Genomic DNA, 19,492 nt, shown 5'->3' with positions numbered 1-19,492 from the left:
CCACCACACGGAGCTGTTCCGTGTACATTCAGGAAAGCTTGGTATGGATTAGGCCTGTATCCACAAGGAGGTTCAGGTGTGACACTGCACAGGGTTTTTAAACACCTGACTCCCAAAGTGGAAATCACAGCTCTCGCACAACACTCAATTTCCAAGCAGCAGACCATAAAGTGGGGTGATATTTAAGCAAAAAATAACTGGGTATAGTAAGGAAAGGAGTATGTCTGGAATCCCACCCCTCTCCTGCAAGGCACATACGTGCAGCACTAAAGTCACTTTAGTCGGTTCCTTCTGTGCTCACAGCTTGAAGCCCAAAGAAGGTCTAGACATTTAAGGAGTCAGCCCTTACCTCTCGGGACTGCTTACTGTAACACATGATGGAAGGTAAAGACAAATTCTTGATATCAACTTTTATGTGACATCAAAGTAAGCGTATTACTTGCTGAGGGATGCACCTTCTACACCCACTTCAACCCAAGATGAGCTTAAAGAATAATTTCTGTCTTCAAGAAGACATACATTACTGACAATGCCAATGCCTTCCTGTTAAGTTGTGCTAGTGTAAGAGAGAGGCCACAGATGTTTTTAGAGGCTTATACTAAGGTTCCAGCCCTTTGCCTAGATTTGAGAGGGAAAACTATTTGCTAAAATACTTTACCTGGAGCAAGAAATAGGAACCAGAAGCCAGGACTACTTCCTTCCATGCCATCCTCCTTCTCCACACAACATGCAAACTGGACAGCCACAGATCTAAGTACAGCTCTTTGAGAATGCTCAGTCTACCATTTTGCTTTTAAAAGAATTGTTTTTCTTGGTCAGAAAATTTTACAGGTCTCACTGCAGAGCTCAGATATATCACATTTCTTCATGTATTACTGAAACCTCAAGGAAAACACATGCCAGAGCTGTTTTCAAGTTCCAGTTGACTCAATCAGTTTACCCTGTTCTTCCCACTCCACAGAAGGGAAGAGGCACATGTGAGCTCTGGGTATATCCAAAGCTCTGTATTATCCTGCTGTCAAGACCGGACCATTTGACTTCTTCATTTCTATTTATAAACACAGTTAGGTATTACAAGGGCCAGACTATTTAACCACGAAGACTGTCAAAATGGATAATGTATTGTGTCTCACTGAATTACAAACTGGCTGGGTGCCTAGCCTTTTGACTGCAAAGGTCCACTCCATCATAGCTCCAGCAATGTCTTCTGTCTACTTCAAAAAAGTTTTGAAAAACAGACATCCGTGAAATGACTATATGAATCATACAAATTATATTTGTTAATCCTTGTATTGGTTAACTGCGCTTAGTTACTAGATCTGATGCCAACTTAGGAAGAGTAATACTTTAACAGAAAATGTAGCTGATGACCTTCATTCTAACGAGATACCGCTCAGCAATGATCTCTTGCGGTATCCACACAGATGTGCGCTCAGAGAAGTAAAGGTGTTAACTTATTCTACTGGAACTAGTTCTCTGATAAATTGTTTTCCTTATGTATTTAGGGATCCACAGTGCGATCAAAATTAGGACTACATTTCAAAGAACCAAGTACTTAGTGTAGTAGCAGTTACAACACAGTGACTGTTTTTATGAGGACCATGAAATTTTATTTGACTCAGTGAAGGCGTTGCTTGTATCTGCTTCCAAAATATCTGAGTTAGAAAACATTTAAGGGGGTTAATATTGGTTAATAAACCCATAAAAAAACTGTAATAAAGCCTACAAGAAGTATGGCAAATCTAATATGGGTAGGAAAACATCCTCTTTTGAGAGGGGAGCATTGAAACAAAACAAGAACCCAGAAAATGTCATTGTCTCCAAGTTAAAATACTACAGCTTGCCTTTATATGAAATTGTATTAGCTAATCTTTTGGAGGAAAATACAAATTAAATACCGCTTTGATTTATAAAATGCTTGACATACAATCATTAACCTGCACACATGCACTGAATAAAGAGCAAGCACGTTCTGTTGCCCTAGGAAGGGATTTCTTTTAAAGAGGGAGAGTTTATCCAGCTTCGGATGTAGTCAAAACATATATTTCATTTAAAAGCAAAATATGATATAGTATCACAACACAGTAGTATTATCATTAATATAATACTATAACTTCAGGAATTTCACGTCTATGGTTACAACATTTGTATCAATGCCAAGATAAGGTCAGCACATCAATACATAGTCAATTTGAAAAGCAAGTGAAAAAATCTACAGCAGAAATGGTCATATTTTAACCAAGCGTTTATCAATCTTGTATGCTAAAAGGTAAAACATCATACCGTGACTTCCATGTTGTGTCGTTAGTTTAGAAACATTAATCAATCTGCGTGTCACAGTATTACTACTACAGCATTGTCTCTCTACAGACATTTTCCCACCCTTATTTTGTTTTTTTGCCATTCCTACTTCCCAGGTTTCCAGTCTGAAGATGGAGAGAGTATTAGAGGGACTCTTGCCTCTCTAAACAACTAATCTAGAAATCAGAACAGGAATCTGAAAGGATCTCACATACTTAATTCTAGGTTTGCCTTCACTTTATAACACTTAAACAATTTGCATTTATTTTGCTGCTAGATGCAAAGACAGCCAGCTTCAGATGGGGACTTTCTCTTTGGTATTATCAGACCTTTACCATCTTGTAGAGACACTTGAAACTGGTAATGGATCAAAGAGATGGTCAACTTGCTTCTTATCCATCTCTTATTTAAATGATTCTAAATGTCACACGGAAAGGGGGTTTTATGTGGAACTGTCATAATGGTAAGCCTATTTAATGGTATCATTGTACATGACTTGGCAGTATAAATTGATTGGATACTGTAATATTTCTATCAAGCTATAATTTTTTTTTAAAACCAACAGAAAATCGTAAGGCAGACACCAATTGATTGCTGGCTATATTTAATAAAATCCAGCTCAGTCCTCAGAAACAATACGGTGTACTTTGCTGTTTTTAATGTCTTTATTCTTCTTAACAGTAATTTTTTTTAAAGCACTAATAAAAGAGATTTTCCTTATAGGTCAACATATTTATTCAGATCAAAGAGAGGAGTAAGATTCACAACTGAGATGTTCCCTATCAGTGGCCATTGCATAAGGCAGCAGAATAGTACATCTGTTAACTTCACTATTGCATAATAGCACAGGAGGAGCAACCAAGAGCAAAGCAGGCAAATCCACAGCAATTTACTGCTTTGTAACTCAAACCAGTGCTTTAAATTCAACTTGAAAAAAATACTGGAAACGCTACTGTAGCTGGACAAAACAAAAACAAAAGTAATTTCATTGTGGCAAGATATACTTAGTAAGCAGACTGCTACATTCTGCACAACTTCCCATTTTTGGATGAAGCCCCTGCTGAAGAAAACGGCAGAGAAATAAGGCCTAAGGCATTGCTGCCACATGAGCATCGCAAAAAGGTCACACTGAATGCAACCGCCTAGTCAACCACAGGCAGAAAACAGGACTCTCTAGTATTCTGGAATGTAATCCAGACTTGTAAGGGCCAAACCCGAGTAACAGAATGGCAAACACTTCCCCTAAAGAAATAAAAGCATGCATTTATTTTATTACTAATAGATAATTATCATGACTGGTGACAGGCTAGAATATGCTAAAATTTCTCCAAGCAGAATTTTGAACTGTTTTAACTAAATAAATGAACTTACATTACATGTGTTGCACATGTAAAGAAAAGCTTAAAACAACACATTATGTATTTAAATCTGACACACCGAACAAATGAAATGTTTTCTGTAGTAAGTAAAACCAGATTTATTGTTTCTTTTCACCATGCCCTACAAGATTTGAGAGGTAGTAGATATTATCCTCCCACACCTCATTGTTATTCGCAGGTGAGGAGGAGGAAAACCAGCTTTCCTACTTTTTAACTCCCAGTTGGTTTCTCAGTGAATTGATTTCTCTTCATTCTGTGTGAACGAAATAGTTATGGAACGAAACTAATGAATAACAGGACGAAATACTTTCTCTGCATCTGCAATTTTTTTTTGTCAAAAAAACAATTAATACTGAAGCAAACTCTAACTCTGGTGCTTAACCATTACCTTCAGTAGTTCCGTGGTGTGGCTCCTCTTAAAAACCTCAATTACACATGCTCTAGCTAGATGTAACAAGAACTACTGAAAAACCTGGATGTGTAGTCCATGCTGATAAAAGAATCCAAAACCATACTGTATCGGGATACATGACAGATTATGAGTGTGTTACATTATCACACATCCAGCAAACAGGATTATCACTACTGAGATCCTTAGCAGATAATGTGATTGAGCAGTTCTACAATACAACAGAAAGAGATGGATGTGTAACTGTAGAAGAGTATTAACATGCCGAAGAGTGGAGGTTTTGAACCTATTAGTCAGGTGGGCAAAGTCCTAGGAAACCCGAGTCAGTGTTGAGCATGATCTGAGCAAAGGGTTGGACTAGATGAACCTCCTGGCTTACCCTCCAACCTGAGTGATCTTATGATTACATCAAGTCTGGGGCTTCACATAAGGGAAAGTGTTTAGTCTTGTCAAGGACCATGAAATCTCTTCCTTGTTTGCAAAACACAGACATCTCTAGAATGACTCCAGCTGACCACGAAATCTTAAACACTTCTGAGGTGTTTTCACAATTTACTGAAGGACTTTTCCTATAGTCTTTACAAGTTTAAGCTTCACATGAGGCTGCTGGTGCACAGACACTGCAGCAATAGTACTTGGTCTTGTACAAGTATCTCCCTGCTGGTAAGACTTCAAACGTGTTACTCAATTTGGGGGGAAAAAAAGGAGTCAGGGGACACAGACCAGCTGAAGATTTGAGCTTAGATTTGTATAATAGACTGTCACTAACTAATATGTACTCGGTAGCATCTGATTGCTATTTCATATGTTCACATAGAAACAACCAAAAAAAAAACCCCTATCCAAATTGTGTCATCCATCTAAAACTGGAGATCATTCTGTGACTGCAACGTCTGCAAAGACTAGCTAGGCTCAACTCACCCATTAGAATAAAGACGAGCTATTTGTGCACGTTTAGGCATGTATCTATTACTGACACTCAGAAAGAGCAAAGTCAAGTAGCTGGTTATTTCATTGCCATTTGCTGCCTAAACAGGTCAGGAAGTTCTTACATACACACTTACATACCAGTACTGCCGTTTAAAGCTGCTGTTTGATTTTTCAAATGTAATCACAGATTGATCTCTCACCTCTCTGGTGACTGTTTAAAATCTGTTTCCATCTCCATGAAACCAAAAGACATTGAAACCAATAGTTTTGTCTTTTACATTTAATTTTACAGTCCACTGTTTCCCAGTCATACAAAGAATTCTTACTCACATCCTGTGTCCAACTTTCGGTTCACATTACACTGATGCTATGCATTCTTTGGTGAGGTCCTCATCATGGTATTTTTTCCTGGATCTTTCCAAGTCAGCAGCAAACTAACACCAATTCAGCTTTTAACCAAGATGCATAACGTTCATAAAAAATTGTCACTTAAGTATCTGTAAGGCAAGTTGCATGTGAAATGCAGCACTCGTATTTTCTTGAAAAGGCTTATTAAAGTTTTGCAGGTAGTTTTCCCAACAGCTAATGGTATATTATCAAAGGGCTTATTGACTGGGGGAGTGTTTAAGGACTTCAATTTCCATAGGTTGTCATTGGCATCTGTGTGCAATGTAGACAAGACACTAACAAACTAGGATGATAATGTTTTATTTTCACTTTGTGGAGTCTTCTGTCAATTAAAATGTAAGAGCTAAGACATGGATGTAGTCACAGTTATTTTCTCTGTTGTTGGTAACGGCTGAAATCAAAGCTTCAGTTTGCCTTGGGATATTGGAGTCTTTGAGTTTAACACCTTAGATGTGTACACTTAAAAAATTGGCTAGCCTCAAAAGGAGTCTACCATTCCTCACCATTGCTCCCTAAAACTAGAGGAAGAACCCTGAATCTTAATGCCTGTTTATAGTACCATAATCACATCTACTGTGGTCTGCAGAGATATATTCAGCTAGAAGAGAGAACAAGAACAAGGAGACTGTGGTAGGAGGGACTGTTGCTACCTCTCCCCTTACAATAAATCCTGTCCTACATATCCTACACATACGCCACTTCACAAACAAGATTCAGCTATTCTCATATATCCTGTTACTTTTTCCTCCTTTGTTTGGCCCTGTAGTACGTTCTGGGTGGGATCTCACAAGTATGCCATGTTCTTTGAGCTTTCTACTCCACTGATGCTGGCGGCTGCCTAACTTTAACTGCAGCAAAGTTTTTGAAAAATCTCACTTTTTCTAATCATATGTGGCATGAAATGGATATGCAAAACCTATATGAAGGACTTTCAGATAAGTCACACTGAAGGTCTATAACTGAATCTTACATGCACTGTCAGGTGAAATTAGCTTGCTGTTGCGTTGCTTTTTTAATTTTTCCTTGATCAGAACGTTTGATAAAATATGTGGATGCTAGCTTCATATCCTACATATTAAGATAAGAAATATTCTCTAGTGCGGTTAAAAAATATTGTATTACTGGCTTATTTGAAGAAACTGTGAAGAAAAATTACAGCTAGCAAGTATTACAGCAATGTCTATACAACCTTTAAACATTTATGGCTAGGACTTCAAAAGAAACTGAAAAGGAAGCCTACTAGAATTCATAGCACAAGGCACAAAGCACTACAAAATCATAGTTTATTATACCTCATGACATCACCCAGTGAAGCAACAATAGCTAATAATTTTATGTCACATTTTGTAGATAAACTGAAGCCCACAGAGTTTACTAACTCTCCTGTGATGATACATTAAACCTCAGGACATTCTGGAACAAGAAGACAGTCAAAACTCCTGACTGAGCGAGACTCACTAAATAATCCTTTTGCCCTTCATAGAACACAGTTGGCAGAAATTCTTCAAGATTTGAATACCTCCCTCCCTTATAGACATCTTTGAAAGGTCATACTTAAATATAGATGTACACACTTCTAAATAAACACCAGTTGCGTCTTTCTCTTGCTGATAAAGCTATGCCCATATGATAAGTCTATCATGGAAAAAAATAATTTTCAGTTACGGACCCTGGCAACAAGCGGAAAAGTTGCACTATAAATTTAAGAGAGTCTTCTCAATGCTTCAGTTTGTCTATTTATCAGATTAAACATGTATTCCTAATTGGCATCTGCTTCATGGAAGAAAGCCTTCATCCAGTCTTGGTCTAATTCTCTACGCCTTGAACCTTCAATCTCATCTACAGTTACATACAAAATGAAGATAAGAGGTTAGCAATACCAAAAGATAATGATGTGCATCCATATGATTAAGATGTAAATGGCAACACAGGGTGCAAGCTAGAGGCCTTAAAACTGGATGAAGAATGCACAGAAGTTCAAGCACTAACGAAGCTAAATCCTCATTTGGAAGAGAGTAGAACAACAATAAAACTAGCATAATTTTCAAAGTAAAATTGTCAGAAGCAAATTTGGACTATGATGGATCAAGAACATAAACACCTAAAATCCTTTTGCTGCCATGACTGTTTACTACTAATTAAGCAGATATTTTTTTCACACTCCATTTGCAGCAACATCTTCTGTTTGAAGTGTTGTAAAGATGCTGCGTTTGTCCAACACAGAAACAAACACTTGTAAATTTCCCTTTTTGATGGTTCTAAACTTTGATCAATTCAGTTCCTTTCATGACTTCAGGAAAACTGGCTTTTAGAGATTTATTCAATTTCCTGAGAACTGGTGATATGAAACATTTGATGACCACTAACTTTGGCTCTTTACATTGTTGCCCTGTTGAGGGGACATTGTTGTCACGGTCGAGGCGAGATAAAAATAAAGCTGTGGAAAAGTCAGATTAAGCATGAGTATCAATATTGCTTCCTTTTGTTGCTGTGGTTCTTTATAACATACATGGACATACTTGGTGAATGGAAAAGGTCCAAAGCATGGTTTGTTCACAGACCCACCAGAAAATGAAGAGGGAAGGAAGAATGTTTATAATGGAAGAAGGTCTGATTGCTGTAAGCTTAAAGCTCAAATCAGATAAATCACTTAGGATGTAGATTTTCAAATGATAAAAATTTGGAAGTCGTTGTCATAAGATTACTGATTAAAGTGGCAGCTACTCTCAAAATCAGGTGTATCTGGAAGCTATCTACTACATTTAACTGGCGTTCTGCGGAAGCAGATACACAACCTTATCTGAGTGTGAAGAGCAAAGGTAGTCTTCCAGTGCTGGGTCCAGCACAGGATGAACCAAGCAGTAGCGCAGAGTAAAAGAGCTGACACCAAAACTGACTCTCTGACACCAGAAGTTTGTTATTAGGGTTCACTCATGCTTTTTTGATATTCTTCTAATAGATGACTTTACATCTTCAGACTTTCTTTTTAGACCAGTTTTCTTTAATTAAGTCAAAGACCTTTTTAGGCCACATAGCTGAAAGAGATACTAGGGAATTATGCAGAATAGATTAATTTCATGCTCTGGGATGGGAAAGTGAAAAATGTACTCAGTATAAAACATGCTTGGAAAACATTCTTGTGAGAAAAAGAGTAAACCATAAACCCTTATTCTCCCCACAGAAAAGTGTTAATTAATGAGATGACTGAAAACCGTAAACATAAAATATAAATCTAAAAAAATATAAAACCCAAAAGTTTGTGAAATAACTTGACACACGTTCTACTTCACCACATGAATACAATACTTTTTGTTGTATATCCCATGTCCTCCTTTCTTTTATATATAATCATAAGTACATATACCCATACTCTCTCATATGTATCTCAAAACCTTTGGGCTAGGGTTGCCATTGCCTTTTTTCCTGAAAGAAGGTGATGCACTCCGCAGCTATGAAAGCTGGACCTCCTCACGGGCTGCCCCAGCTGGACGACCACAGGCTGAGTTTACAAGCAGGGGGAGGAAGGCACGCAGCCCGACCCCGCTCTCCGGCGCGAGGGCAGGCGCCCAGGAACCAAGCAGCAGGCTGCCTGCAGGCGGGGCTTGGCTGCGAGGCCTCACCGATCTGCCCACAGCCGCCCCCGTCCCCCCGGGGAGGACGAGGGTGAGCTGCACCCCACTCCTCCTGCAGCCGAGTCGCGCCTGCGGGCCACCCCTCCGGCAGCGCTGCCAGGCTACAAAATACGCCAATGAAGAAGGGCACGCGCAAATTTCAGGATCAGGAAGGCTGCCAGAACAACGTGTTCCTCTCCAAGGCGCACACGCAGCCGCCTCAGCCCAGCTTTCCAGAAGGGCCTTTCGGGCAGAAGGGCCCAGCTCAGGAAAACAGGGCCTTGATCCTCGAGGATCCGAGACTGACCAAATACTGACGATACTTCTTTGCAATCTTCTTCACTGCAAGTCATTGATCCTTTATGAATTTTCAAATAAATAATGAATATTGGAGAAAAAAACGTCCAGCACGGTGAAGGAATAATCCACGGACACGGAACGCTTTCCTCATTTCTCTCCCCATTCAACTCGGCAGCTACATGAAGACAGCAGCACAGTAAACAAGCCTCCTCCTCCTCAACACACTTCGAGTCATTCTTCCCACACACAGCTGCCACTATCATGCATATTTCAAAGCCTCCATCTGGGCTTGACAACTGTACCTTCCTTTCTTCCAGCCAACAGAAATACACGTCCTACTCAAACAGGCATTGACGGTATCGCGCTGTTTATTTCAGAAAAGAAGCTGTTCCACAAGTAGGTCATGTGGGTGGAAGCCCCCATGCTAACCTACATGTTCACCGTGTAGGTTAGAGCTACCCTACGTTCATTTTTCCCCTCTTTCCAGCTAGAAACTGTCTCCAGGCAGCATGTGAGGATTCGTGGTACTTGTCCAGGCTGCTGAATGCCTGGTTCTTCTGGATAAACACCTACTGCTCACACAGGGATTAACTTCACAGTATACACCCAGCAGGTTCAACATTTCCCAGAGATTCTTCATTTATGCCGCATGGGCTACACAGTGCAAATACACCTCCTTCTGTCCAGAAATATGGCAATAATCCCCAGAGCTGCTGCAGACTTTGAGGATGCCCTGAACTCAGCATACACAGGGGCCAGATCTCCAGTCTGGGGCCTCCTCTGTTTCTCCTGAAGGTCAACTCTCCCTGCTGCAGCTATCGCTCTTGATGCTCTCCCTGCTGCAGCAACCACTCACTCTGCACCCATGGCAGCAGCCTACGTTCTACCATTTAAATAGCTGCGTCTCTTCCTCTCTCCCTCATCAGCAGCCTGGACTCAGCTCACCCTTCCTATACCATCAAATGCACCTTCCTACATCCACATGCAAACAAGCACCCTGCCTCTCTCCATCTTTTGCTCTGCCGCAGCTGGGGAGGCAGAGTTGAGGACAGTGTCTGTTGCAACACTGGGAAGGGCTGAGGCCAAGACAGGATAGGGCTTTTACCTTGGAGAGCAGAAGGTGGGGCCAAAACAAGAGCCAGTGTGGAGTCAGGTTGCTCCTGCTCCACCAAGGGGTAGCACATGCCTTCATTCACACCTGATGGCAATGTCCACACACTTCCCATCTCTTTGTGGATAGCAGTAGCAGCAAGTGAGTCACTGGGTGAGACAGGGCAAACTGGAGGTGATGTTTGATTATCTGGACAGTGCTGCTTGAATAGCCAGTCTCAACTCCAGCTCCACCCCACCCTGCAAAAAACCCCAAAGGCTGAATAGGAGTAATCTATGGGCAGCCTCTGTCTCACAAATCACCTCCTGGTCCACCTGAGATTAACCATGTTTTAACATCTAGATTACACAACTAAGATAATTCCTTAAGGATTTTAATTACTATATGTCCAGCCAATTTTAGTGTCTTGCATGCTGGGCTTGCATTTGGTTTAAATCATGCCTCTCTGCAGAGAGATGTGGTGATGCTTAGTTAGCTAGTATTTCCTAAGTGCTTTGAGATCTTGTAATAAAAGGTACAATGGCACTACAAAGCAATTTTACTCCTAGTAAGATGCTTGCTACCAGGATTTATTAATTTTGTCCTAAAGAGAAATCAGAAGATCTCCATCTACACGTGCATTGCTTCTTTCTTGGAAGATGAAGAACGCAGGAGACAGGTGGTACAAAAAATAAGTATACTTAAAGAGAACGGACAAGATTGGCTATTTGGAATAGGCACTCTTCAGCTGTTTATACTATTTACCTATGCTTTCTTTTGGGAGGACCACCAAGGAGGAAAACTGCAACGCAAACTCCATGAAAAGATACTTTCTGTCCAGGGCACTCATTCATTATAGGTCATATGGAAAGAGATGTGGCCTAGATCTTCTGCCACTTTGCAGCCACTACCTGTCTTCCTACTTTAACAGCATTTTGAACAAACTGAGATATGGCCTTAATTTTCCTTAAGCTGATCATACAGGTTTTAAAATTTTTCTTTGATATTTGTCATAGTGCTTTGGAGGTCACCCAGGCATTTTATGCAGACTGCTGGTACACTTAATCATTTCAGTGGCTTCCTGCAGTAAATCAGGAGACATTATATTAATAAAAGATGGGGCTGTTCCAGGTCTGATTCATAATGCTGAATACCCATCTACCTGGCTTAAAAAGAGTCCTTTAAAAAGGTCAGTTTACTGTATGGAATTCTGAATATCAAGGATACATCTTCTCTCACACAAAATATATACACTCAAGGCCAGCACCCTGAAAGGTACAGAAGACATCAGAGTGATTCAGAACGAGGGCTCATGGCTGTCTGCACCACAACCTAGGCAAAGAGACCTTGTCTGAAAATACACCACTGAGATACAGGCACACCATGCAAATAAGCTTCTCATAAAACAGGTTTACCTCCATCACTGCACTTGTTTGTCCGGCAAACACTGTTAGTCACGCTCATTGAGCACAAGATCCAAGACAGGCAAAATACCAGGTCTAAGAGGGAAAGATTGGCCAAAAGTGGACTTTGCTTGTACCATATTATTATTATTTGGTTACTTCTTCAAAATATATATTAATCCCTGCAATCAGGATGTATCTGATTAAAAAAAAAAGAGATTAAACAGTTGTTTTCCGGATTTGACTTGTTATCACATCCCCTCCTGACTTTCTCTTTTGTATTTCAAATTCAAGTTTGCTTTCAGTATCTCACACAGCACAGGTACAATTCCTATGAAATAAGGGTAACATTTATAAGTAAGTCATAACTTTCAGTATTATGTTGCTCTCGCGACATTGGTCTTGCCCTTGCTAACAGAAAATAAAACAAGTTTTCAATTAATACAGCTGGCAAAATATTTCTGAACAACAATTTCTCACTGCAAAGGCTGATTCCTTTGTAATGTAACTTTGTCCAAATATCTTAATGAAGTCAATCAAGTGTTTTGTTTTCATTTGGTCAGTCCAACTGCACTGAAACCATCTATTTGAAATACTTTTTCTAAATCTTGTTTTTTTTCCCCCACAAGAAATTGCAAGATTGACTTTTTCTTCCCATCTGGAACAAATCCATAATTTCTAAATTTACAATCACAGCAGAAGAGATATTATTCCCCCCCCCCCAAAAAAAAAAAAAAAACAAACCACCACCCTTCAATACTTTAGGGTCTTATCTTGCAAGGTGCTGAAAACTCTCATATTTCTAACTCACATACAGTATGGTGTGGATGCTAAGTATCACCCAGAACTGGAAGTCTGACCTCAACTCCTGTGCAAACTAAGCAGAATGAATGTGGATACTACAGAGAGAATAGCTTCCCATTAGCTGCCAGAAGTAATGCCGAAATACCTCTGTAGATCAAGACCCTTGCAAGATCCACAGACCTTATGTGACATTTTTCACGAGGCCGTTGTGAGCATTGGTTCCAATGACATGCCACACAGATCAAACGCCGTGGTAGGGCCTTCAAGCAGTGGTATCGAGACCAAAGTGCTCCCATCAAAACACTGCCCGCAGCCTGCAGCCCACCCCTGTGCTGGGCACAGGCAGGCTAACCAGGCAGGCTACAGACCCTCGGTGGGTCATGTGTTGAGCACTCCTTGTTCCAGCCATCACTTCACTATTCGGCTGACAAAAGACATTCTTGAATCTAAACTACCTAGTCCAGTCAGAATTTTAATTGTATTGACTTACATTTTAGCCACCTGATTTTACACTTCTGGTTTTGTGTGGGCCTACTGGGCATGTGTTCAGCCCTGCCACTGGCTGGACGTGGGGGCACGGAGCCATGGCAGGCTCGTCTCTATCAGGCTACCGTATTTGGCAGCCCCTAACAGGAATGAATATGCTTCCATGTAGGTCTGAGTAGAAAGTTACCACTGTGAAATGCAGATTTCTCTCTTCTCCTACTTCTACATCGCAACAGGTGTGTCTGCATGCACTCCCAATCCACCCACACAAACAAGGAATAAGTACTTATATATGTTCATATGAAAAAAAAGAAAGCTGCTTCTGTTAACCACAGTAATAGCCAACAAGCTAAGCAATGTTTTGTTCATCTCACTGAATACAGCAGATTTCAAACCTCATAATGACTATTATGAGATAAGTTTTCTTATCAGGAAATATAAAATACAATTTAAATCATTTCAGCATCTCGTTTAAAATACATAAATTACAAAAAAAGAAAAGATGGAAAATGCCTGAATACTGATTACTGATTCCATACATTATTTTGATTTTTTAACTTAGACATCAATTTCTACCAAGGACCTGCTTCTGAATTCGAAAATTTATCATAAAAAATTGAATGGCAGACTACCAAAAAGTGACAAGATTTTAGCACCATAATAAGCATTAGGATTTTGATCCATTATGCTTAACACTTATGGGAGTTTTTTCCTGTAACCAGGATGCTTAAAAACTTGTTCAAAAACAGAAAGCAAAGCTAAGAGTCTTATGTAACAACATCATTTCAAAAGTGGTTTCTTTAAGGCTATCACCACACTAAAATCAAGTTTTTCTGATGGAAGATGACTGATTCTTCATTGTTTTGGGTTTTTAAAAAGACAAGAGAACGACACTATATTCTCCTGGTCAGGTATTTGGGAAGGACAGGATAAGGATGCAGAAGACAACATAAGACAGTGAATGCACTGGGAGAAAAGACAGGATGTATGAATGGTGGGAAAAGAGTGTAAGGAGTACTGTGGGGATAAGAAAAGCAGCACTAGAGAGGAAAACATAGGCTTCTGGAAGAGGACTGGGTGTGCAATGGGAACTGGGATACAGAGCTGAAAGATCAAGGAGACTGTGCTGGGTAAGAAGAGATTAGAAGGAATGGGGAAAGGGATGTGGCACAGGCAGGTTCCTATAAGGAAAAAAGGGCAGAAAATACAGTGATAGCTATCAGCAACCTGTAACTGAGCAGCCTAACTGGGTGATAAGGGGCATGAATGGATCAGGGCAAAGTGGGAGTAGTTTCATGCACGAAGCCAGCAGCGAATGAACACAATTATGCCTTGCGCACCCTCAAAGACATTCATGTTTTGCTTATTTGTTGTAGGTTGAATTTTAAAATCAAGAAGTTCAGATCCCACTGGCTCCAAGCTCTGAAGTAACAAGAGATCCCTCCACCTTTTTCTAAAATACATCCCCATAAAATACATTTCCTAATTTTAACTCAGCCTTATACTTAATGGGGAACAAAACAGCTTTGAATGAATTTGACAATATCATTTTAGTAGCTTCTGCCCCGAACCACAAGAAAAAGAAAATAAAACTTAGCCTGAAATGCCATATGACTTAATAGCATAGAATATAATCCCTGGAAATTCAGAGGTGTTTAGCCTCTGAAATTATACTGGCATTGAGTCAAGGAGATTTGAATACTAATCTTCTATAATCATGTTAGAATTAGAAACAATCATTAGCTTCTTAATAAATACAGGAATATCCCTTTCTAGCCATGGTAGGTCATGAGACAGCTGACCTGAAAGCTGTCTGCTCTCTCCTGTTAGCTAGAGGTCTTTGACACTCAAAAACTTAACAGCATCTGGTACCTCAAACCACTGTAATCTTCTATCCATGGTTCATTAATTTGTCACCTGCACTGACTTCAGTAGTAGCAGGCCAATTTACTCTTAGATGTGCACAGCGTATGGAGAGACTATAGAACAGAGTAGCTTTTATGAACAGTTTGATATTTTCAAGTTATGTGCAGCATAAGTAAATAACTATTATGTCAAAGGTACACAAAGATGCATATCCATCTCCAAACATCCCAAATCCCTTTCAGCCTCCTGAACATCCCATTTAAAAGTGCTGTGCAGCAGGTCCACACAGCAGAGGTTTCCTTCGTGACTCACGTATTCTTAGGACTCACTTCCTTGGACCTACAGGAATGCAGATAATTGTGTCTAATGCACACGCAAATTCGCAGTTCTTGGAACACAGCTATAACAAGTAAACTCAGGTCAAGAAAGTTTTTACAGCATCGAGCTTCAATTTGTTTGTAAGCTTAAGTGAATAGCAAATGGGGACCTCTGCATCTGTCAGTGCATATGGCTTCTAACTAAGGACAAAGTTTTGCAAGCACCCTCCGCTGAGCAGAAGCGTGCTAAGCCAAACAAGTTATGTGTAGGGAAGTGGTGGCGTGCCACCAGTGTGTGTGTGGGTTGTGTCTGGGGAGATTGTGTGGGTGTGTGAGCGGAAGAAATGGGGGCAAGGACAAGAAAGGGGAGGAAGTCTGAGGGAGCAAACGCATGCTGTGTTAGCTGAGAAACACCAGCCACTTTGTATCTCCACCCCTTGTTTTCCCTCACTTCGTCCTCATACCTGGGAGTCAAATATCTAAATACCAGTTTGTCACAACACAAGGCTGATCAGCATGGTGCACTCTCTCACCTACACAGCCCAGGTACAAAGTGCTGTCATCTATTGGATCTTCCTTTTCTCTCCCACCTTCTTTACTTGCACCCTTTACAGAGCTGAGCCTGCACAAGCACTGGCCATAAACAACCTGCATCTTCTCTAGGGTCAAGGGTCCTATTGCAGTGCCTCAGGATCACACAGAGAAGCTAGCCTGAACATTAGCTGTACGAAATGCTTCCACCACTTCAGCCATACGCTTGTTAAGCATCTTACAGACAAAACACCCCTTTTGCATTCACGCATTTTATCAATTTATATAGCAGCATTTAAAGTCAGCAGTTTCTTTTTCCTCCTTTTGCATCTGACCAAGTACATTTAGGAATATATGCCACCTGTGCTCTGCATGTGGAACTCCCACTCCTACTGAATTCTAATAATACTAGCAATAATAATAAATAACAATTTGTTAGTTATGTGCTGCGAGGACCAGAAGGCTTCAAGACACCTGATAAAATTTATGCAAGGGGGGGAAGTAAATTTACCCTCAGGTACACAAAGAACTAGGTTTAAAAAAAATGTACAAATGCAGACAGCACTGTCCAAAACCAAAACTGAGCCAATCAATTCCTAACGGAGTAAAATTGAAATTCTTTGCTAAGTCCCTGCACAACCAACTCAAACAGTCGGAAGTGTCTAGCAGCATTTGTAGAGGTAAGATTCAGCCTCTTAAATTGTTTAAACTAAATCATTGCAAAAACCCACCACCCCTTTGCTTTGCTTTACAAGTTAGCAAGGAATTGGCAAAGGATTTGACATTCTGCTCTTCTGCACATTCTACTCTAATTTATCTTTACCAGGACACCTAATATTCAGCTAGTAAAAATCCAGAGGTCCTAGTTTTGTTTTAAGCTATACTGTGGAGAGTCCTCAAGCACTTCGAAACAACTAACCTGACAGACAACTGCGGCAAAAATACCTGAGCTATGTCAGTTGCACACAGCTTTAAGTGGAAATTACTATATAATTGCACCCTTTGGCAAATATTTGTTTGGAAATCCTACTGTAAACAGCATGCTCGCAAGGGCAGTGGCAAGCCAAGATGGTCAGGGAATGCAACTAGAGGCATTCAAATGCTGCTTTCAAACTCTCGAGGGAAAATCGCATGGACTTACCTAAGTTGCCAGAAGGAGCCTTCATACAAATGAAAATCAGGTTCTGATTTTCTCCTAGCATTTCACATGAACTTAACCTGTTTCCAACCAACAGAATCTCTAAATTTTGCAGTATACTGCAAAAAAATCCAACAAGCAATGCCAACTATATGCCAAGAGAGTGTAAAATATCCTGAGGTAACTGGCAAAATGCTGATGAAAATCCTCTAAATGCTTAATCACAGTTCTAATTGGGAGAGGGACTTGTTTTTGAGTCTTACCAAAACATGTTTATAAATTTTAATTTACTTTACTTTCTTCCTCTCCAAAAAGGCTGGAAGTTTTACTTCAGCTTCCAACTGATTTTGTTTTTTCTTCAGACTTTGGTTAACTTCTCCATCCACTAAACACAGCTTTTTCAGTGGTAGCAAATTTAACTATGTTGAGTTGAAAAAATCTTGCATCATACCTAATAAGACTAACAGAACAAAGGCCATAAGGCTTTGAAGACTACTTTGATTTTGAACGACAAATTCAGAGCTTTGGAAAATATGGTATGGGGAAAACGTATAAAAATAAATGCAGGCAAATAAGGCAAAATTTGAAAAAGCTTTCATTAGAAGGAAGAAAGCTTTTCAGATTCACCCATTCAAAGAGTGAACAAGGAGTTTGTGCTTCACTTTGGTCTTCAAAATAAGACAAAACATTGTCAATTTTGTTTCTACCTCATATGCCATATACATACCTGGACATGCAAGGTGAGAAGACCAGGCCTCAGATTCAGATACTTAAAAGACAAAAACCTACACTGAGAGGAATTTGATGTTTTTCATGTGTGTATTGCGAGCAATAACATCACTTTTGTTTCAAATATAGAAATGTCCAATGTGAACTTATTACATACCAATATTTGTTTCACTCTTGAATTCTGCAGAAAGCATACAAACCTGTCACTGGTGTTGATCTTTTTAACGTTTACTGACTGGAGTTGCATTAGCAATTGAAACTCCAAATGAGAAGGAATTCTCCACCCATGCTGAGCTCCTCCCAACATCAGAGTCTATATTAAAGTAGTGCAATTAGAAAAATCTTTTCTAAATACTGCATTAGGATAGGCAGGCACTGACAACTCCGATTATTAAATATGGAAAGTTGCAGCACAGAAAAGACTGCACGTAATGGAAGGAATCTGAGATCTTTTTCTTTTATTGTTTTGTTCAGGTAAATACACACTCGGCATAATCCCTTGTAATGAATCTACATTATATCACGTTTAATACACTGCAGAGTTGCCTATTTTTTCAACTTTGTTTTATTACATTTTATTGTGGTTTTACTTTGTTCAAATCTGCAAACTTACTTCTGTGGAATGTTAGGGTTTTGTAATTCATAAAGTTTTGGTTTTCTATTTATCAGTTTAAACAACTTCATATTTTGTTGTACGGTTGCATACATTTGAATTCTCCATCACGTCAACAGTAAAAGATTTTTATCTATTTTCAGATAGAATGATCAAGTTTCTTTTCTTTTTTTCAGGCTAAGGACATAACAAGTAACTACCCACATGGACTTCTATCCTACAAGTCTTTGTACATACTCAGGTTGATGCAACTGCAAAGATTCAAGTGGAATTTGATTTTTATTAAAAATATTTTTAATCTAAAACACTAATTTTGCAATTTTCTATATTAGTTAAGAATATTATTTGATAGGTTATATAGATTTTTACTATAACTTAGGAAGGTCGATCTCTCAAAATTTATTTCTTGTATAAACTTATATGGCCTCATTAAGATAACACAAATATACTTATAAGGTCAAAAATACATCGATTAAATATTTTGTTATATACTTATATTCACAACAAATTAGGACAGCTCAGAACCCCAACTTTGACTTCAGCATAAAACACTAACATAGAACACTAGATGTGCTGTCCCTGTTTAAACTAATTGTTTAAAATATTTAACAATTTTGCCATACGGAGGCATATAAGATTATCTGAGTTATCCTTACCATTATAATAAAATTGTAAAGAAAATCATTCAACTGTAATACAACATAAATAGGATTTTTTTCAACAGGGAACAGAAAGACTACTAGACCAACTTCTTGAAGTTGTCATCATTTGAAACTGTTCTGGCAAAACTCTACAGACTTTACACTTGTTTAAAACATAGCACTGTTACCTATCACTTACATACTCCAAGTTATAAAATAATATTACTGACGTTAGTTAAATCTATCATCATAGTAAGTGATCCCAATTTGTCCTCTCTTCCACTCTCCTCCTTTCCCCTGCCAACCCTACTGCCAACACAAATATTTCAAGACAGCCATAACTTTCCTAAGAGTTCCCAAATTAAATGTTCAACATATTTAAGTCCAATTGTAAAATAAATACATGCTAATGCAATGTGAAAATGGAACTCCTCAATGTAGTGCTCAAATTCCACTCAATTTGTAATAGCGCTACCAAAAGCAAATGGAAAACATGGGTCTATGAATAAGAAACGGTGATACTATTACGTTTTTAT

The 19,492-nt window shown here is 39.3% G+C and overlaps 2 protein-coding genes across 20 annotated transcripts in view; both read right to left on the bottom strand.

The window, feature by feature from the left end:
- PEX3 (peroxisomal biogenesis factor 3) overlaps positions 1–19,492 on the bottom strand; it is a 261,856-nt gene that overhangs the window by 167,619 nt on the left and 74,745 nt on the right. The window lies entirely within an intron of this gene.
- The window catches only part of AIG1 (androgen induced 1), a 129,847-nt gene that overhangs the window by 104,739 nt on the left and 5,616 nt on the right, over positions 1–19,492 (bottom strand). Inside the window, exon 1 of one of the 19 annotated variants that reach the window (XM_075145992.1) lies at positions 5,350–6,433. The exons of the other annotated variants lie outside the window; for them this stretch is intronic. The gene's annotated coding sequence lies outside the window, so the exon portion shown is untranslated. Of the gene's footprint in view, positions 1–5,349; positions 6,434–19,492 lie in introns of those variants that run through there. 19 annotated transcript variants of the gene reach the window in all.

This window comes from Calonectris borealis, chromosome 3 (genome assembly GCF_964195595.1).
Source record: "Calonectris borealis chromosome 3, bCalBor7.hap1.2, whole genome shotgun sequence".
Classification (NCBI taxonomy): Eukaryota; Metazoa; Chordata; class Aves; order Procellariiformes; family Procellariidae; genus Calonectris; species Calonectris borealis.
This window is presented reverse-complemented; position numbering and strand designations above follow the sequence as displayed.